Source organism: Alligator sinensis, unplaced genomic scaffold (assembly GCF_000455745.1).
Source record: "Alligator sinensis unplaced genomic scaffold, ASM45574v1 scaffold874_1, whole genome shotgun sequence".
Taxonomy (NCBI): Eukaryota; Metazoa; Chordata; order Crocodylia; family Alligatoridae; genus Alligator; species Alligator sinensis.
Window position 1 is genome coordinate 834,558 of NW_005842302.1, and position 21,995 is coordinate 856,552.

Sequence of the window (21,995 nt, forward strand, 5' to 3'; positions counted from 1 at the left end):
AGGAAAGGCTGACAGCCACCCTCTACCCAAGAAAACCCTGTAGCCCACTGCTTTAGGAGACTCTCCAGGGCAGGAGGAGCCCTTTGTTCAAATCCCTATGCTGAGTCAGGCAGAGAGAGGAATTGACTCTATACAAGCATCCAAGCTGCTGGGCTGAAGGGTAATGGAGGAACAGGGCTCCTTTCTCTTCCACTTTGTGATTGGTGCCTCAGTCCCTTTGTAAATACAGCTTTTTGCTTTCTTTTAATGTACCCAGTAACACAACCAGTCATTTGGGGCTAAACAAAGCTTTCATTTGACTTAGGATAATTTTTGCCCTCAATTTGCTGATTTTTTTTTTTTAAATGATTACAGTTCAGTCCAAAATTAAATTCTTTTTTTTTTTTTTTGGTTCATCTACTAAATCAAGAGCACACTTATTCACATAGCCCTACTGCCACATTTTCTGTTCACTGGATCAGTGTTTCATCCCAGGCCCAGGCTTTGCTCGTGCAGATAAGTCAGCATCTGTGGAGGATCTTGGAAGAAAACAACTTCTGATGTGTCTCTTTTTTCCCTTCCTTGCTTCCTCCCTCCTCTTCCATCTCCCAGCCAGCCCAATACAGTAGGACTTTCTCTTGGACCTCTGATGGATGCTCCTTCTGTACCTGACCCAAAGCAAGCTTGTTCAGTTGTAAACCATCTTGTCATTGCCTTCTGTCTTGTTCAGGTTTTGTTTCAGTTGTACAATTTGGCTTGGCTCAAAAAGGATCACTATAGTCGAAAAAAATAAGGGGAGATTTATTTTCCAGCGGCTTTATGCCCAAAATAAAAAAAAGGAACAGACTGAACTAAAGACAGGGGGAGAGGCAGAGTATTGTTGGAATAAATGATTGACGAGGACTGAATGGGAGCAAATGAGCAGTGTCTCTGCCTGCGTTGCTCAGATGCCTCACTCTCGGGGAGATAAGAGTAGGCAGTAAGAGTCAGAGTAAATGCAGTAACTGTGCTGGGTAAAATGTCTTTGAAATGACTGGTGCATAAGGCAGCAGCTAAATTCCCTTTGAGGCACCTCATTTCCAGAAAGGTATCAACCAGCTGAGAAGAGTCAAAATGAAAATGGAGGGATGATTTCTGAGACAGGTTATCTGAACTAAATATGCACAGTATCTTGTGGCTCAAAGTGAAGGGTATGGGCATGTGTAGACGAAACAGGGGCCCTAAATTGAAGCGGTGGGTTTTAAAAAACACTGCTTTGATTTGGGGCTGATTAAACCCCCATGTCGCACACACACCTTACCTGCCTCTCCTGCGGGGAGGGGAGGGTGAGCTGCTGGCGGACAGCGCAGTCCGTGGGCTGCGGGGTGGGGAGGACTGGTGCTTCCCTCCATGGCAGTGGCAGCCCCCCCCCCAGGCAGCCCCCGCCTCGGGCAGTCCTGGAGGGCCACCGCAGCCACAGAGGGAAGCACTGGGCCCCAGCACAGCTCAGGCAGGCAGGCAGGCTTGGTGGGGGCGGAGATCAAGCTCGCCGCTTTTCTTGGGCAGAGCCTGCTTTCCCAGGCTGCTGCTAGGCTGCCTGCAGGGCTTCCTGCAGAGCTGTGGAGCTGCACGGAGCCCGGTGCTTCACTCCACAGCTGTAGGGGCAGCACGTCCCAAGTCATTTAAGGTGCATTACGCCACCAAATTTCCTACAGCAGCTGGAATTAATGCGTAATATGCCACTGAGGCATACAAACACCGACACCATTAAAGCAGTGCAAAAGCATTTAGCCCACTTTAAAGTGTCATGCACACACGCCTCTCATTTTGTCTACACACAGTATATATGTCATGGACAAACCATCTGGCATGTGAAGGGTGTTAGCACACAGGAGAGGGAAGAATTGCATAGGATAGCATAGAAGAGGTATAAGTAGAAGTCATAAGAGGCATGGACCAAAGGAATAATTTAGGATGAAGAAAAAGAAAAATGTAAAAAATAGATGGTGGAAGAACCTCCCAAGGGAAGTACTGGCAGCTCCATTGAATGAGCTAAGCTAGAAGTGGGCAGCATGCTGGATGGCACATTAGCTGGCAGCGGTGGAGAACATGACTTAATGGGTCTTTTCCACAAATGAGCTTTGGTCTGTGATGGGACTCTAAAACAATGAGATCTCAAACTGCTGGGTTTGCACTGCAGTGGAAGCGTCTGCAACACATACGCTGGACAGTCTGCAAACAAACTCGTGACTTTCCTTATTTGAAAAAGTTCCAGTTCATAATGGTTCTCTTCATGCATCCCATATTTATCTTAGATCTGTGGAAGGAGACTCTGCTCTCCATAATCCATACAATACCTGCCGTCTTCAAAAACAAGGAGGCTAACAGGGACCACAGGGAAGCTAAGGGTCATCCTCCTTGTGACCTGGAACCAGTGGACTGAGACAACCAGCTCCTTTCGGGCTGTGGGCCAAATGGTTTTAGGGTGGTAATAACATTCATTTGCTGTTGAACTGGGCCCGACTGGAACTGGATGAAAGATGTTTTCCCTCCCTAATTACCTGTATACCACTGAGTTTTCCAGATTGGAGGCAGTCAGCATTGCTGTTTTACACTTGGCCTATGCCTTAAAGTTTGGCTGGCATAACTAGGTTAGTTACAAGTGGGGGGAAAAAATTACCCCCTACTCCAGCTAGCCATGCCAGTAAAAGCCCTAGTGTAGGTGCTGCTGGCCTAGAAATGAATCCTGCAGCGGTAACAGCTTATTCTATCTAGGGAACTGGTACATGCTATTTAATGTTCAGTCCCTGGTATAGCTCTACCAGCAAACCCCTTAAGTGTGGACAAGCCCTCAATAGTGAGGAAAGACTCTAATGCCTATCTCTGATGCTCTGTGCCATTCAGTCCCCCTTTTCCTGGAGCATATGGGGGACTGAACCATGTCACTTCCCATCTGAGACTACTCCGTAAAGAGGGTTTCTCATGTCCCATTCTCTGGTTATAGTTTGAACGTTACATCTGTGGCTTCACTTGGTTCCATTTTTGTCCCGTAAAACTGGACTGGAAAATATAACATGAAGACCCCAGGCTTATATGATGTTCTCAGGACAAATACCACTGACAGCCAGATCACCATAAATGGAAACCTACTCCACTATTTGGTGTAGTACCTTTTTCAGACATAGGAACAGGTAAGGTCATAGCAAAGCTCTCAGATGCATTAGAGTCAGGAGTTCACGTTGCTCTAGGAAAACAGTGGAGCTGTTTGGTTAATGCTGGTGCTGAGGGAAGCATGGTCAGAAGAGCTTTTTCTATAAGGATCTCTCTGCATTGTGAAATAATCCACTAAAGAGACTGTGCTACGTCAGCACTTATTACACATTTAGGTATGTGGAGGTTCACATGTCCAGAGGGAAATGAGAGCTTGATTTGAATATGTGGAAAATGGAGAAAGAGAGGGAAATGAATCATTACTTATCTGTCACATATATCAGTGACCTCAATTTCCCACTATAAGGAAATTCTAGGGGTGTGAAGAATCATTGCCAAGACAATGAGTTCACATCCTAACCTCAACTTTTCCAAAATGCTTCCAGCAAGCCAACAGCATGTGGCTGGCCCATTGGCAGTGCCCAGTGAACATCACAAGATAAAGCATCTTGCCTCCCCCAGCCACTTACCAGCAATATTCAGGCCCCTTCCCTGACAAAAAAAAATTCTGTGCGTCTTCAAAATGTCCAAACAGGAGCAGGGGTGGAGCTTTCGTCCTTACGTATGAAGCTAAATTGTGCATGCCCTGAATTTATGAGACAGGAAGCCTTTTTGGTAGGAAAGTTTGAACTGAAACAGCTTCATTTAAGAAAACCTAAATGTGGTGTTTACATAATGTCTGGAATTAATGCAGAGAAAACTTCTAGGTGCCAGCACTGGAAAGGAAAAATGGAGAGCAGAAAGGGGCAGATACCAAGCTGGTCACAGAGTTGGAGGGTCTTTGCCCAAACAGAAAGGATGGTTGAAAGGCTGCTTTTCCCACTGTTATGCAGCAAAGAGGGCATGTTATTCTAGATCATCCTATGCTATCAGCACCAACCAGGCAGGCATTCAAAGCTATGCCCTCAGTGTTATCCTGGGATGTGGTCACCCAGCAGAGCATGACATTAACTCCAGCTGTACATGTAGTCCTTGGCGAGAAGACTAGCAGCTGCATATGTGATCATGTGCTATGTTATATGTAGCAACTGAATAATGTTTCCTTAACAGAAACTAGGTGTGTAGGATTGATAATTCACACTAAGTGGGCACTCAGTGATGGCACCATAAATCATTCGTGCCAGCTGTGTGCTCCCATGAAATGCCTTTACTCTGAGCTACAGGTGCAGCCTGATAGTATGATAGGTCAATAAATATCAGCTAGGTGGGCTGCACACAGTCACATTGTGCATTATTAGCATGATCTACATGTGTGCCATCATACAACTCTAGGTCCCCATGTGGAGAGGAAATATGATATTGCCTTCAGAGGGTCAATGGACTTTGGGTCATAAAACGATACTCCCCAGATGCGTTAGTTGCTGGAAGACTTCCTCTCATTGTCAACTCATTTCAGTCTCTCCCATTCAAGTCAACCCAATCCACACAATGTACTTTCAACATCCACCTATTGCCAGGTTACAGGCCACTATTCCCTGTGAAGATATACATTATAGCCATCATGGACTTGTGATGCAGAGTAACAATAGATGACAGATCTCAGTAATAATTGAAGTCATTTAGTTATCCCAGGCACAGGTCTTCTAAATCTCTGCTTGTCTTTGGATAACATCTGCTGTGATTTGGATTTATAACCTGAACACAGTGTAATGCACCCTGTTATGTACCAGTCAAAAATGGCTACTCTGTCTACCCAGTCCTTACATGAACTGTATTTAACTTGCTGCTTTGTAAGGCTTTGGGGGACCAGCTTGACTTGAATTCAAGTCAAGCTTGTCCTCTCTTCTCTTTGTGAGATTGTTCCATCCAGCTGTATCTGAAGCACTTACAGACACAGAAGTCATCCTTATTCCTTTGGCTAGTGACATCTAGGCACTGCTTCCCATCCCCAACCTTTTTCATAATGCTGTTGGCTAATGAAAGGAAATGAGTCTGATCAGCTAGGGATCAGAAGTTAGAAGACTTGTATACAAATTAGTGGCAACTCTCTCCCACTGATTAAAATAACTAGACATATATCATCTGCACACATATGGGTAATTGCAGAGTCTCAGCTAAGTATTCTTAGAGGATATGTAATAGGGGTTCTTATTAGCCTGGCGGGATGCAGGGAGCTTTCTAGAAGTCCCCTTTTTAATATGGTCCATGGCTGAAATATTAGTAAATTAAGTGCTCCAAGATCGAATAGCAAAGACTAACTCAAATTCATTCTGGGGAGCGGGTAGGTCTGTAGTCCTGTAACTATTACGTAAGTGTCCTCCATAAGAAGACCCTCTGCTTCAGTCCCTCTTGGAGATTATGAAAGGCATGTAGGTATCCAGAGAGGGACACGGGCACCTGGTGACAGTTTGTTTGCCTAAAAATGCAGATAGCCACCTCAGACCCTTTAAAATCTCTCCCTTGGAGCTCAATTCTAGCACTCTTAAAGCAATCTTAACTGATATCCAAGTGAATAGCAGAGTTAATGCCCGAAGGCAAAGAGAGAAATTCCACTGAGCAGCTCTAAGCTAAGCACAGAGGGGAGCTGGGGACGCAGGGCAGCCGTGGTACTGCTGTGCAGCCAGGAGCAGCACAGGAGGTGCATGAAATCCTGAGGACTGAGCTGAGCAGAGCACAAAGCACAGCACAGCACAGCGTAGTACATACTTCCAGCAAAGCTTCCACCCATGGAACTATGCTTCTGAGATTTGCCACTATTTTGCCCCCTTTCCACAGCCTGCCACAGAAGCATTCTGTGCTTCAGGTTCACTTAAACAACACCCAACCAGGGATTTTGCCATGGAAAGACACTTTTTGCTCTCTCTGGTGGAAACTCCCACTGGGAAATAATTGTTCTGCCTCTTTGTGAAACAGGTGTAAAGCCAGCACTCAGGAAGCATTTCCTCCCATGCCCAAGAGCCCTCCCAGTGCTTGTGTACCCTTCATATGCCATGCTGGTCAGTCCCCTCAGCTGCAGTAAGTCAGATCAGCTTCCTTGGACTGAGGCTGGGGCTACACCCAGTGAGGGCAGCTACAGATCTGGCCTCTTGGGCTCCTGCTCTTGGCACACACCACTAATTAGACTTCAAAGAGTAAAGGCTGCAAACAGGATCCAGTGCCACACACCAAGCTAAAAATAATGTGAGGGGATTCTCCCAGCCCCTTTTCCTCTTGTCCTGCAGCAGGATTCAATGGACCCTCTCTTGGGTAGGTAGTTCTCATGCTCTGGTTGCTCTAAGCAGCCCTCTATACCTTGAGGTTGCTCCAGGCAGGAAACTGGGGTGTACTTAAGCAACTAGTTTCACACTTCTTGAGGCACTTGCTTAAAAATCCAATGCACTTAATCAGAGGTGGTTTGATTAGGGCTCTTTAAAGGCCCATTTTTCACTTCCCTGGATCACTGCCTAACCCGATGTCTTCACGCTTGACATCCACTGCCAAATCGGTTAGTAAGCCGACTTTCCCTGGCACCATTTGGCATTCTGCCTCCACCTCACGGTAGGAGTGCTTCTAAGGGCCAGGGATAAAGCTAGAAACTAAAAGGCAGCTACAGAGCACTCATTTGGTCTTTGCAGTGCTGCTTTGGTAGCAACATGCAGATAAGAGATCATGCTACATTTGATTTCCCATTCAGCCCCCAGTGATAAAAATAACACCCTTTATTGGAGGGCCACTGCAAAAGCAATCCCCCAGAATTCAGTCAATGAAGGGTAATATCACCCAGTGTACAAGGCTTTCTCATTTGACACCCTGCAACGAGAATGACCTATATAGCTTCCCAAACTCAGACAGGCTTACATTAGGCTAGATTTGAAGTGTGATAGAAGAGGATCTAGTTATGTAGAGAGGCAGCAGGGCCTGAGCACCTACCTGGGAGCCAGGAACACCTGGAGCTAGATCCTCATCTGTTCCGGATCTACATAGTTTCACTGCAGTTCATGGAAATCAGTGCAGCTGACTCAAATCAGTGGAAATCAACAGGCAATCAACTCAGTGGTCAGGCTCCACTCTTCTTCTAATTCCTAATGACTGTGAAAGGCCTGAGGTACACAGGGGACATGTCAGCACCATCTACCGAATCCAGCAAAAACCTAAGGGAGCAAGTTCCCTCCTATGCAAGAACTCTGCTCTGCATAGGCATGTATTGGGGAGCCCCTTTCACTCCCTGATTTGAAAAGACTGCCCCATCTACTATGAAATTAAGAGCAGCTGCTAGGCATATGGTCTAAAACGGACACTTACAGTCACAGAAAACAGGTAGCATAGAGATTCATTCTGCCAGATCCCATCCTGTCCCAGGTACACCCTGTGATACTCCTCCTCTGACACATGCCCACAACAGAAATGACAGTTTGAGAGAGCTGTCACAGGACCCCTAAGGTCAGGGGCATTCCTCGCTGGCCATGCCCCAGGTTTTAGCATAGCCTGACCAGGGCAAAGGGGCAGATCTACTAAAAGAATCTGGTCAGTTTTATTTCCAAGGGGAAATTTCTCCTTCTGTTTACCAGTCAATTGGAAACATGATACTGCTTTTCTTAGCAAGAGCAGCAATTTAAAAACCTTCACCCTGCTAGCCCTGGCTGCACGGTCTAATAATCAATAGGGGCACATGAGGATGCAGCTTGATTGTTGTTCTGGGAGGAGTAGAAGTGATTTTAGAGTGTCCTTTACTCTGTATGAGTGAAATCCTCCTGTGCTGCCCAAGGCATGTTCCCCAGCTAAGTCCCACTTCAGCACTCAAAACAGGTTTTAAGTGGGGCTTGTTACTGCATAGGCCTTGGAGTAGCCTTCTATCTATGGGTGAGAGTCACTCTATTTAGATAGGCTACAAGCTAATGGAAGTGAGCCGGTGGAAACAGGCTGCATCTACTGCACCTAGATCTCAGCTAAATGATGAGGAATGGTTAGTGGCAGTGCCTGATTCCCTGACAGTAATGTCACTGCTGGAATTAATGCTTTCAAGCATGCAACAAATATGATGGCAAAAACAGGGAATGGAGCTGGAGTAAGGGAAAAGATGGGGAGTTTAGGTGTCCTGTGCTTGGTGAAAGGAAGTAGCAGAATAGATTGAAAGAGATTCAACCGTGGCTGCAATCAGCAAAGAGCACAGAAGCCTGTGATTTTAACCTTTTCAGATTCAAGGCTCCCCCACCCAGAAAATGCCAGCTCTTTGCTTTCACTCATTTCTTGACTAAAGAAAAATACTAAAGCAATTCTTCTTTTGTAAAAAAACTCAGAAAGACCACAGCGGGTCAGAATGTTTTTGACACTGTAGGTTCCTATCTAAAATCTCTGGATTCATCTTGTGAATCATGTTTGCATCCCTAACTGTGCTAATATTTCATGGCACCCCACATCACCCTTGAAAGGTTCTCACACCACCCTGGTGGAGAATGACTGACATAAATTGCCTAGGCCAAATAGATACAATTTGAGGAAATGAATAGCCCTCCTGGCAAAGCCTGCCCAATTTGTGCACTGGACAAGCTAAATAGCTATGGATTTTCCCATCTCCCTCTTCCCCCCTGCCCCTTAAAAAAGCAAGGAAATTAAATGCAAAAAGATAAGGTTAGCACAGCTTGTTAAATGAGAATTGTGTTCAGAAGTCTGCCAGGCCCACAAGTTCCATTTCTCCCTGCCATGCTAATTCAGCCCTGACATTTGTATGCATTAGTACCCTTCAGTACACAAAACACGTTCCTCACCTGTCACACACTTCCCTCCTCAAGTATCTCCTCAATATTCAGTTCTTTCAATGGGCTCCCAGTTCTAAGCTCTCCTTTGGGGTTCTCCACTATAGTCTGTTACTAATCAATACATTGCACCCATTTGATTTGGTCTGGAATCCTTTGCTCTACGGTAAGTTTGTAAAACAGCATCCTCTTATGGTGCTAATTAGATAAGCAGTGATGAAAAAGGTTATTTCTTGGGTTTACTAACAAGTTGTCAGAGTGCTGGCTGGAATCTCTCTAAAATGGTCATAGCCAAGAGATGACCCAGGAGCTTTGAATCTGTTCTTCCATGCTAACACAAAATCAACCATTCCTTAGGTGATAGTCTGGTGTATACTGAGTTTGTCCCAGCTGGGAGTCATTCCCATCTGGGGCCAGTCTGAACTGGTAGATTCTGTGCTGCCATTTGATATTTTGATGGAGAATAAGGAAGGAAAGTTTCCTTACTGTGGCAGGTAACATGAGATACCATCTATGATTCAGGGCCAGCTTCACACACAATACAGGGACTTGCCTGCTTTCTGCCTTTGAAGTTCACAGATAATCTACTGCACACATGAGCAATATGGATAAAGAAGATGTCATGAGCCAGGCAAAATATAGGGCATTTTGCAAGACTCCTGCCTATTCACTCTGCTTAGGAGTAGTGCAATATATTAGGAACCCTATGATACTCCAAGAGGTCAGTCTTTAAGGCACTGTCCCAAAGCATCCTCAAATGTACAACCCTGTTCCAGCTCTATGACCAAATACACCAATAGCCACTTTTGGTTCTTGAAGTTTGGGGCTTTAAACTATCTAATTTCAATCCTTTCACTGATGCACTCTAGCCTTCTTTCCCGCTCTGAAAATTTTTATCTAGCCTTCTTTCTGCAGGGAATTTGTTTTGAAGGATTAGCCTCTGCTGTTGTCTCACTGTATATTGTTCTGAATTTTTCTATGTGAAGATGTTTCTGAAATGTTAGATTAGTGGCGATGAAAGTTTTTAGCAGATGCTGTTGTCTAGTGGAAGGCAAAGAGTTGGAAGAAGATAGGAGCCACCAAACCTTCATTAAGAGGTCATGTGGCACCAGAACCTCTTTAAAGGTTTGAGAAAGATCAGAAACAATTTTGCACACCAAAGTACCATGACAGATGCTGTTCAAAGTACCGGACAGCTCCTGATAAAACCTATTCTGGCAGCATTTGGAGCTTGGCTTACAGGGCAGAGTGGTTCAAAGAGGTGGTATTCAAGATTCCAGGTGACAAATCAAACTTCTAAAGGCTTTGGGAGTTTCTCTTTTTTGACACAAAGGTTAGCCTCATTCACTACAAAGCACAGTTCTCATTCCATTCCAATTCTGTAGAACTGAGTTTTACTTCTACAAGACTCCAAAGTCTGTGTAGGTGATAGTTGGGGTCTTTCTATCCCATAGAGGGATGTGGGAGCAGAGCAGCCAAGGTGCCTTGCTTCAACTCCAGCAGCCTGATTTTGAGCCTTATTCTGGATTTGTGCCAAAGGCTGTCCCTGTAAATGTCTACCTGGTCATTTTGGCCAAGGAGGCAAAGGTGGCCAGGCATGATGCTGACCACATCATTCCCTCATGTGCTGTTGGCTACCCAGATGGGCATGTCTTGACCACACTCACTCAATGGGCTGTTATGTGTGGGCTGACCTTTGACTTTACCTCCCTTTATAGATGGTTTAAATTGGTCAAAATTTGGCCTTCTTACTTTGTGGGACTTTCCAATATTCCAAGGTTTGTTCCTGTTTCAGATTTGGACTAAAATTCTGAATATGGAACTGCTTTCTGCAGAACAGAAAGATTGTGAAAAAACATTCAGTTCAGATGCAAACTGCATGGTAGTGGCTCAACCAAATGGAAAAACAGTAGGGCTAGGGACAGCCATGCAAAAAGCCTGAGCCTGAATTGATTCAATCTTTGCAGGTTAGTCTAACCTGGCTAGGCTGAATCCATTTGTAACTGCACAGACATCCCTTCTGGACTGAAAAAATGCAGGTACATGCCTGTAGTGGCTCAGGCGAGAAGCCGGAGGGTGCTAGAGCAGCCCTCTCTTCTTTTGCACAGGGCTGAGCTGAGGGGTGTATAGCCAGGCCCCAACAGGACACTCTGATTAAGGAGAGGTTCCCCCCCTCCTGGCCAGCCAGCAGGGAATTGGTGACACAGTGTTTATCACCCCTAACTCAGTGTTTATTACCCCATTAAGAAAACAGAGGGACATTACCAGCTACCTGTTGGTTCTGTCTTTGTCCCGTCTGCCATAGCACGCACCATAGCCAGCATGTAGTCTGCTAGCTAATGCTGAGAGGTGTCTGTGTAAGGCAGAGGGGACAGGGGAATGCCTGCTTACCTTGGAGTGGTGGGGGAGGAGGGAACAGGGGGAAGCCAAACAGATGCCTGCAGTCTCTGCTGAGCTTCAGCCAGGGAGCAGAGGGGAGGGGCCAGCTCTGCTGTGGAGCTGAGAGCCCCGTCCAGCCCAGAGAGCATGCTGGGATGCTGGGGGACTCTGATTTAACTTAAATCAGGAACTGGTCTGAGGCAGACATTGCATAAACCAGTTTGACCCAAATCAGTTAAGTCTGATACTACATTCAACCAGGTTTATCTCAAACTGGTTTCAGCCATTTTCAAACTGGTTTATTGCACTGAACATCTGTTCTGTTACAGGTTTAAACCAGTTTCTGATCACTTAAACCAGTTGATGCGTAATGTCTGTCCCTGGCCTAGTGCACTATAAGAGACTCAGTACAGTTAGGCATTAAAGGAGCAGGGCAGCAGCGGCACCCAAACTACACCTCCTATAAGGCATCTCAGTTGCATGCAGATTCATTTCAATCCCAACCCCAGTTCAATATTTCATCTTGATTTTTCCGACAGGAAAAAGGGAGGGAGGGAGAGCATTTTTGGCTCAAAAGAAAATATTTTGATGGAAAATCCAGTTAATTCTAGTTGTTCTGAGATGAAAACCAGGGTATATTAGCTTTATTGCAGAGAAAGAAGCACCTTGAGAAAGAGTCATTGCTATCTTTCATGACTCATGTATCTTGTAGTTAGTTCAGGGAACTGGGAACCGGAGCTCCTCAGTTCTGTGCCCAAGTCTGCCACTGGCTTGTCCATGTTGGCTCACTGCACCATATTTTAGTTTACCATCAGTACAATGAAAATAATGATCCTTACCAGTGTATGCTTCATAGAAGTGTTACTAGGCCTCATTAATTTCTGTGCAAAGCTTCAAAAGCCACAGATGACACATGCTAGAGACAAGCAAGGCACCCTGACATTTGTGTATCTGGAGTCCATGGATGCTGGATAAACATAAGGTAGAGAGGACCTGGACCCAGCTAGCTGGAGACATTGCCCCATCCCAACCATTATTAGATAAATAAGGACCCTTCCTCTTCCTCTAGCTTAGAGAAAATAGCACTGTGTGATAGTAGTGTTAACAGACACCAGGCAACCCCACAGGCAACACAAGGTCTTTCATACTGAGAACAACGTCAGGTTTGAGCACCTTTGGTGAAAATGTGCAGTGAAAGAGAGGTTTCCTTCATTTACTTTCTATGTGCCGCGAATATATGTTTTGCAGAAGCTGTGGGGAAGATCAGGGAGGGAGACTCTCTTAAGCATTCATTTGTCTGATGGTCTAAAGAAATGTCAGAATAAAACACCATGGAAACTCAGGAGCCAGTCAGCACTGATGACACGTCTCATGTGAAGGATGCTACTTGTTGCGGGCTTATTTTCATGTATATGATGTCATTTCTTTGTTCCTGAGTGGCAGAAAGGCTCCACTGGAGGTGGCAGGGTATCTATCCTGCTTTCTTCTGCTGCCTCCACGAGTGAGTGGTTTGAAAGCTCATTTGAGTGGGATGGTGCGGGATGTGAGTCTGCTGCTAGCGGCAGAGGCAGGGTGGGGAAAAAGGGACTGAAAGACCCTATGGTTAACCTGCTTCTGATCTCAATCATGCCAGAGTGATTCTGGAATAATTCTCTTTAAGTCAATGGAGTAACTCTGGTATAAAATGGATGTCAAATCAGAGAAGTTGGATCACAATGTGGTACGTACCAGAAAAGAGTGATTTATAGGGCACCGTGCACTCAGTAGGAAATATGCAGTAGGCAAAACGTCTGGGTTTGCATCTCTACAGTTATTTCAGTTTGTTACCAAAATCTCTTTTGGGCCTCTTACTTAGAAAGCGGCAGCTTGCCTGCCCAATAACGGGGACTGAAGTAACTGTAGTAGTTATAATAATTCACACCTTCAGATCTTTTGGTTTAAGGCTTATTTTGGTCAAAGAGTACCTTTATACTAAATTAGTTAGGCTGGCGCTTATAAGATATTGGAATGGGGCTTTTAGACTGGAATAAATGTGCCTGTAGAAAGACTCAGACTGAAGTAACTTAGGATGTGACTTGTAACTGGGATGGTTACTTAGGCTCCACTGGCTGTAGAGAAGCCCAGGGAGAGAATTTCTTCGCTGTGTTTTCTTCTCTCGAGGTGCATGTTCCTGCCGGTGCGGGGCGTCAGTGGGGCTGTGTCTGAAGTTCATGACTGCGAGAGCAGGGGGAGTTTAAGGACAGGAGTGAGGCAAGGTGTGTGGGGAAGCCTGTCACTTTCCCGAGTCCCGAACAACCGCTCTCTTTCTTACTACCCACGCCCCAGTAAAGTCTCTCTCTGTGCCTCCAATTTGCCGTCTCGTGCTGAAAGCCAATGAGGCAAGAGCTGCGGAGCCTGGCAGGATGGGAGGCGAGCCCCGTCAAGCTATAAGCAGCGCACTTCGATGACACAGTATCAGCGTAACCACTGCCACGTTTCATTCTTATTCGAAAAAGGACTTTATTGTCCCAGGAATCATGTCAAAACCAGACCTGGCAGGAGCAGCATCCAAGCAGCCTGCTGTATAAAGGGCTTACTCTCAGAATGGTTTGGAAGCCAGACAGAATGGAATATTTCTCCTATTTTCTTTACAGCTGAGAAAACATGAAAAGTCACAGGAGCATATTTATTACTGTATTTCTATTCCAAAGTTTGCTTTATTTAAAAAAAAAAAAGAAAAGAAGAGAAATAAAATTGGTTTCCCTCTCTTTTTTTTTTTTTTTTTTTTTTTTAATTCCTCCTCCCCTCCCATTTCCTGGACTAGGTTGAGATTTGAACAGAAGCGCTCTCAGTCCTGCAGAAGGGCTCATAGCCTGTGGGGACAATGGGGGATTTGTTCACTGAGGTGACAAGGGAATGTGTCTTATTCTTACTGGAAAAAAAATGTTGCTGCTGGCTGTGAAGATTGGCAGAACCTGGGGCACCCCCGATGTACAAGGGACTAAGCCCCCCTGTCGTTAGAAGGAGACATATTTTCTTTGGCTTAAATCTTCCTCCAAAGCTTTGCATTCATTATTAAGTCCTGAAAATAGTTGAAATAAAGTTAGGTGACTAAGGAGATCACTGGTCACTGTCCTGTCGAAACTGAGATGCCTCCCACAATAGGGTAAGAAAGGGAGAGAAATGAAACCTTTGAGGGGAAAAAAGTCCAAGGCTAAGTAGATATCACTCATCTGATTTCTTATATAGCTGCCTCTTAATATCTAAGTGTTAAAGAAAATATTCTCCTGGACAAAAACACCTTTATGATAAGGGCAGTTTGATGCAGACCCTGATACACAACCATAAATCAGAGGTTGCAAAAATGCATCCTAAAATAATTGGGCATAAAAGGAAGACACAAGAAACTTAAGTGAACATGACAGTCTCTCTCCAGAGTGCGGATCTCATGAGCTATCCAGTACTCAAGTTCTGTCTGTCTGGGACACTCAGGATGATCTTTTTTCTTTTATGAATCACCAAATTACCAGAACTCACTGATCTGCAGAATGCAGCTGCATAAAGAAACCTAGTGTAAAATGCTAACCAAACCTTATTCCCATCTCAGTGACTGATTAGGAGAGGTATGATGGCTAGACTTTTGGGTGACAGTTCAGTTTAATATGTGTTCATCTAGACTGGTTAGTTTATTTCTCTTGCCTAATACACCATGTGGGGAGCCATTACCCGGTATAGCATCTCCTGTCTACCCTTCCTCTTCCACACAAAATCCAGAAAAAATCTGTCCTGCTCACTCCATTCACACAGTTTCAGTAGCCCTGGTATCTCATTAAGCACAAAGTTTTTTATGAAAGTCACCTTAGGATTGGGAGTTGTGCTTCTATCACCTGACCTCTACAGAGATGCACCATACGATCCTGGCTTCATATTTGTGACATTGTAAGCCTCAGGAAACATTTTCCACACTGAGTGAGGATGTGAAAAATCCTGTCTTGTTTGTCATATGCAATCAATTAATGAATTGCTAAAACAAGGAATAAAAAATGTGCAATAACTCTATAGTTACAAATTGAACATGGGGCCACGGGTGCTCCTGTGGCTGGGAGCCTGCATCTGAGTTGGATTTCCAGCTGAGGGGGTGCACCATGTGTCCCTGCATCTGGGATCCCTACCAGCTGGGGGGGCTCTCAACCACAGGAGCTTAGTACTTGCTGGTGCAGGGGGACCCCAGGCAGTGATCCCAGACTCCCCTGCATTGGCAATAAGGTATGATGAGATCTGATGTGTGGCATGGCAAGAGGCATGATTGTGTGGCTTGCACATCAGATCCCATCGCACCTAGCAAGTGAACATTTGGAGGGCCCTTCCTGACTATACAAGCCTTAACTGGAATTCTAACTCTTCCTGCTAACTCACTGTCCACAGTTTTCTGTACCTATAACAGGCAGTGACCCTAATCCTAATTTCAATATTAAATGTCATCAATTAAAACCCACCCCCTTCTTATATTATTTCTGGAGGTAGAAAGGTTAAGAATGCTGATAGGTGGGAGGATAGTGAAGAGCCCACTTGGTAAGAACTGCCTTCGGGCCCTGTGAATGGGGTTTCTAGCTTTCATTTAAGGTCAGTTTTTCACTGTTCTTTTCGTGTAAAACCTCAAAAATCGAACTGATAAGTGGGGGCATTGCATAGTCCAAAAAAGGCAGGCAATTCAGGTCAAGAACAAGTGGGAATCCTTTTCCCTTTCCCACCTGTTCTCACTTCTCATCCAATTCATCGCCTCATAGACAGAACCCACAAAACTTGGCTGCTGCCCCTGAAATGCAGCAGGGGCCAGTAGAGGAGTCTCCGTGAGGTTCTGGGGATGGGACAGTCCCTCCAGACTTCATGCTGCCATCACACCCCAAACTGCCACACAATTATTGCTGGCCAAGTGCCACCCTTTCCCTGAAAGCCCTTCCACTCCAGAATGCAACCATGCGCCACTCTGGGTCTGTCCTCTGCTGGACTGAACTCGAGTCTGTTAAGATAAAGGCTCATCACTTATTCTGCTACATGCATGTCTCCTGAAACAGAAAGGCTCACCCACTGTTGAGTGACTTGTACCCTGCCATCCCTCCAGAAACTAAAAAGAATAATTAAAATCCAGTAAAAATAAAATGATGTTATAAAATCATTGCTGTTAAGAGTGAAAAATTAACAGAGGCCTTCTAAGCAAGGGGATGCCACAAAGCAGAGCTTTGTACAAACTGCTGGAGAAGACCTTCCCAGAGTAATTAAAGTAACAAGGAATGGAGAACATGTTGCAATCAGGACAGTGAAAAACAGGCACTTGGTTGAGTTTCTTACTGGCAAGGAGCTGGGACTCTGAAGCTGGCAGAAAGGCATATATATACCATTATCCTAATTTGATTAAGGCACAACTGGCAGAATGAATTCACTGTCTTTGAGAAGGGTGTAGCTTTTCCATGACTAAACTTCCAATTTGGAAAATGTTCCTGCCTTCCCTGTTCTTGCTGTGTGATGAAATACACCCCTGTTTGAAAGACCAGTACAAAGATGAAATGGGAATAAAGGGGGGGGGGTGTTCTCATCCTCCAGAGTCACTTTGGTCTCCAAATTTTAAGCAGTGCTACAATGAAGCTACTCTCCCCCTTTGCTTTCTTCATAAGCAACAAACACAGGAGTAACTTGGTAGTGTTCAGTAATGTTCAGTAGTGTTCAGCCTAGAATAAGTAAAGATCTTGGAAGCCTTTTTCAGACAGCCAGATCCTACTGTATTTAATGATTCTTTTTGAATCCTCAGAGCTTTCTATCACTCTGCTCTTGAAAGGAGAAAGCAGTCCAGCCCCCATTGCAAAAATAGACAAAAGGGTGCCTGTTTCATTTGCTTGACATGAAAATCAAAGACAGGTTCTTTATTTTACTTTGGCTTAGGCCAGATGTTGGTGTGACTGAAAGGTGTCAGTGTTGATGAGCCTGGAGAAGTGACATCTTATATGTAGCTAGAACAGGCTACAACAGATGTGCTGACAGTACAAGTTTGCCTTAAAATAATCCCAGCGGTGTGTCTTCTGCCCTGTGGGGACCTCCTCACACCTGCCCAATGAAGGCAAGGGAATCCAGACAGCATGGCTCATTCAAGTCTTGGCCTCTCTATTTCTTCAAGAGAGAGATCTATGGGAACATATTATACTTGCATTTTTTGCATGATGTGGGTGCCTCTCTCAGTAGATATTGAACTGAAAAACACACATCCTCCCCTATATTTCATTTCATATACAGCAGATTATTAGGTGACACCAATTCAATTACTAATGATCTGGGCCATAAAAAGCCAGTGACCTGCTGGGCACAGGCTTGCTATTAAATCAACAATCAACTGAGCCATGCAATCCCTTTGGATGTCTTCCATCTAACAAATTAGCATTACATTTCAGAGATTGGGCCAGAGCTTTCACCCAGTGCTTTAAAGTCCATAGGTAGGCACAGGGACTGTGTATACATTCATGTCCCTGCAGTGCCTAGCACAGTGAGACAACAGCATAAATAAATAAAGAGTAGTTAGTACTGGTTTTAAAACTTAGACGTGATGGGGCTTATAACTTTGGGTATAGACTGGGCAAGCATAACAGTTATACGAGTATTAAATTGTTCTGTTATAAACTGTTCAATATAACAATTATATCTGTCTGCCCTTATACTAGTATAAGTAGAGCTAAACTGCTCTAATGTTAGGCTCATTTCATTCATAAAGCCAGAACAGTATAGCTCACTTGTACTGGCAAAGGAGCAGACAGATGAAACAGTTAAAACAGCTAATGTGCAATCCCAAGTGGCAATTCCCCCCACCCGCCCAGCTCTCTTTAAAATGCCCGAAAGGTACATCTGTCCACAGCCAGAAGGGAGGTTTCACCATTATGTAGATTCATATATTAAGCCTAGTCTTCAGCTGGTTAACTTTCTCCTGCACAACTGTATCACCATATGAAAAGTGCCTTGAGATACATATTCTCTGTGGATTGAGATATGACAGTCTTATTTTGGGTGTGTTTTTTCATTCTACAAAATGGCTTTTATAAGACAGTTAAAAATGTGTGTGAAGTAATTATTCATAAAAAATGATTTCTGTACTGCCTACAGCTAGGCATAATGCATAATACAAGAGGAGAGATTGACACTTTAATACATTCATATTCATAGATTGTAAGGTCAGAAGAGACCATTAATCATTTAGCCTGACCTCCTGCATATCAGAGACCCTTAAATTTCACCAATTTACTTTGCAATGGGCTCAGTGACTTGTGTTCATCTTAGGCATCTTCCAAAATAGTATTTGGGATTCATTTGAAAACATGAAGAGACAGAAGATCCACCCTGATAGTTTGTTTCAGTGGTTAATCACCCATGGTGTTAAAACATGTGCCTTATTTCCAGTTCGACTATGTCTGCCTCTAGCCATTGATTTATATTGTACCTTTCTCTGCGAACTTAAATTCTCTGCAGGGATTTATTCATTGTAACCAAGTTACTTCCCAACCTCCTTTTTGATGAGATAATCGGGTTAAGCTTTCAAGTCTCCCACTGTAAGGCATTTTCTCCAGATCCAAAATCATACGTTATGGCTCTTTTCTGCATCCTTTCCAGTTTTTCAACACCTTGTTTTAAAATCTGGACACCAAAACTGAACATATCATTCTACTTTGGTCTTACCAATGACACAGGGAGAGCTAAAATCACTCTCCTACTCCTGTTCACTACTCCCCTATTTATAGGTTTTGAGTTGCTTCTCCCAGGATACACCTACTGCCATCACGTGGCCTGGCCCTAGACATAAAAACTCTGTGTGTGGCTGTATTTAAACACACTGTGTTGTGCTTTTTGGAGATTGTGTAGTACTCATTTTGAAATCACAATGTTGTGTGGCTCTAAGTCAAACAGTATATGAGAGTCTGTTACAGCTACGCACTTACCTTCAGCAAGCAAACTCCTGATCTCAAAGAATGCAATCAGGTTTGTCTGGCTGCACTATATTTATAAACCTATGTCGACTGACATTGATTGTTGCTACCATTCATTCTGTATTGCTTAAAGTCTGCATCAGGTCTTACTTTTTCACTCGGGATGATGTCAGGTTAAGACATCAGTCTGAATTTACTCATATCATCCTGCTTGTTCTTTCTGAATATTGGTACATTAGCACTCTACCAGTATTCTGAAATTTCTGCAGTTTTCCAAGATTTTATTTTAAATGAGTATCAGCAGGCCAGAGGTCTACTTTGCCAGCTCTCTAAGGACTCCTGAAGCAAATTATCTAGCCTTGCTATTTAAAAAATGTGTATCACTAGCCCACAGATTTTAATATTCTCCTTGCTTTCTAATGAATTGGAAATGACTTCCTCCTCCATATGTAATAGATCCATATGGAATATTGAACTCTTCTGCCTTTTCTGCACCATTATTAACATACTTAGCTAGGTATGGCCTACATATTTTCTAGGATTTCTTTTGTTCCTAATATATGACTTGCTTATATTTCCCTCCTCCCCTGCAGCACCCACTGTTGATCCAGTCCCAGCCACATACACACTTCTGCTGACTGTTCTCAAGGCTCCCTACTGTTTTAAACCTGGCCAAAACACACATAGCTTCCCCATAGCAACCTTATGATTGCAAACTTGAATACACAGATTTCTCTGCCAATGCATCCCAGTCCTGACCTGCAGTATCCATTCCTAATGCAGTTCTGAGCCTCAGTCTAGAGAATTCCAATTTGTTTAATATTCAGTTCCTATAGATAACAGTTCACTAGCAACCAGTTTAAGGCTTATAAACACAGTTTCTAATATGGATCAAGTAGGATTTAAACTCAGTTCTGCCAAAGTGAAAAGCTAATGTCCTGACTTTGGAAGAGCTTTCTTATATATGGTCTTCTCTACTATGCTTTCAAGTAGGATATTTAATGGACTTCACTACCGAGCCAATAGCTGTGTACTCTGGCCTTCATAATACTCTCTGTTGATTTCAGCCATACCAAGACCAGCTGAGATCTCTCTAGAGCTGGGGAGACAAACAGCTGTTATTTGGATAAGGGACCTTCAAGGAAAATGTAAGTGATTCAGTAGGTGGGGTTCTTCCTTATGAGTCAGTACTGAATCAATGCTGCAGTCTCTGGTGTTGATGAATGCTGTGTTGATAGAGGATCTGTCTTTTGAATGAATCTTAAATTGTCCTGACCACTTGTGGTTATTTAAAACGTAATGGCATTATTCACAAGACCACCTTGGTTGCCTTGCTCACATTCATTTCTGAGCTGTTCCATTCTCTTTCCATAATTTGTTCCTTCTATTTAACCTGGATAAAGGACTTCGCTTCATTTCCTTGAACTAGTCTGATGTGTTGGATTCCTCTGGGATATATATAGAGAATGCAGTTTTTACAGTAGAGCTTCCACTTACAGTGGTAAATATTAGGGCTGTGCGAGGCTTCGGACCGTGCTTTGGATCCAGAGAAGCTTCGGATGCTTCGGCATCTGAAACAGCATGTCTGGATTGAAGCGCTGGCTTCTTTAGGCTTTCTGAAGTGGTTCAGAGCTTCCCAACCACTTCGGAAAAGCTTCAGAGCCGCCTCAGAGATCCGACCGTAGGGTATAATGGGGAAGCAATGAAATATCTATAACTTTGTTGTTTTTTATCTGATGTGGATGAAACTTGCAAAAGTAGTAGCTTCTGCTGAGAGCATGAAAGCTGCCAAGGTTGAAAAAGATTGGTGCAGGAGTTTTGGAGGAATTGCACCCCAAATTCTTGAAAGCAAAACTCATGTCACGTGTATGTGTTACACCACGGGGTGGGAGGTGGGGGTGAAAACTGCAGGGGTGGTGGCCCCTGATCAGGCCACAAAGCCTGACAAGTTTCAAGAAGATCGCTGTAGGGGATTGGGGGGGAACTGCACCTCAAGCTGCAGACAAGCAAAACTCATGACGTGGGTGACACTGTGTGTGTTAAGCTGCAGCAGGGTGAAAGCTGCAGGGATGGTAGCCCCTGCTGTGGCCATGAATCTTGCCAGCTGTCAAGGAGATCGGTGCAGGGGGGTTCTGGGGTTCTGTACCCCATAGCTGCTGACGGGCAAAACTCGTGACATGGGTGCTTGTGCAACTGACTGTCTCTGTCTTGGGGCAGTTGATTGTCTGTATTGATTATTTCCTCTCCTTAGTCTGTGGTTTTTTAGGTGTTAATCATTGCTTGTTAACTCATTAACTCATTCCGGATCGAAGCCGGAACCTGGTCCAGAGCTCTGGATTGGATCACTGGCATCTGAAGCAGCCGGATCCAAAGCTGAATTGAATAGCTGCCTACTCGCACAGGCCTAGTAAACATGTAAATGTGATATAAGCAGTTAAGCTACAACCTTTAAAAAGGGCCAGACGTCCTCCAGAATAACCTAAGTTGTACCAAGTCCATCCAAGGCACCGGCCAAAGTTTCCAAGCTGGCTTGTTAGATGGAAAATACTGGTGGTGTGGTGCCTTCATTCTTGGTTTTCTGGGCTGAAATGTAGGGTTTGGTGGATACAATGTGCATTTCTGGGGTAGAAATACAACACATATAAAGCTCAATGATCAAATTGTTTTTCAACCCAGCAGCAATAATCAGATCACAAAAGAGAGAGAGCATATGAAGCCACTATAGTAAGAGCATTGTATATAACCAAGGTTCCTATTTTGAGTGGCTGAGTTATTGGAATAAGATGGGCATCTCCAGCTCTTTTCAGGGCAACATCTTGTCCAATAAATACTCTCA

The 21,995-nt window shown here is 44.2% G+C and overlaps 1 protein-coding gene across 1 annotated transcript in view; it reads left to right on the forward strand.

The window, feature by feature from the left end:
- Positions 1 to 21,995, forward strand: part of ACAN (aggrecan) — a 78,392-nt gene that overhangs the window by 14,225 nt on the left and 42,172 nt on the right. The window lies entirely within an intron of this gene.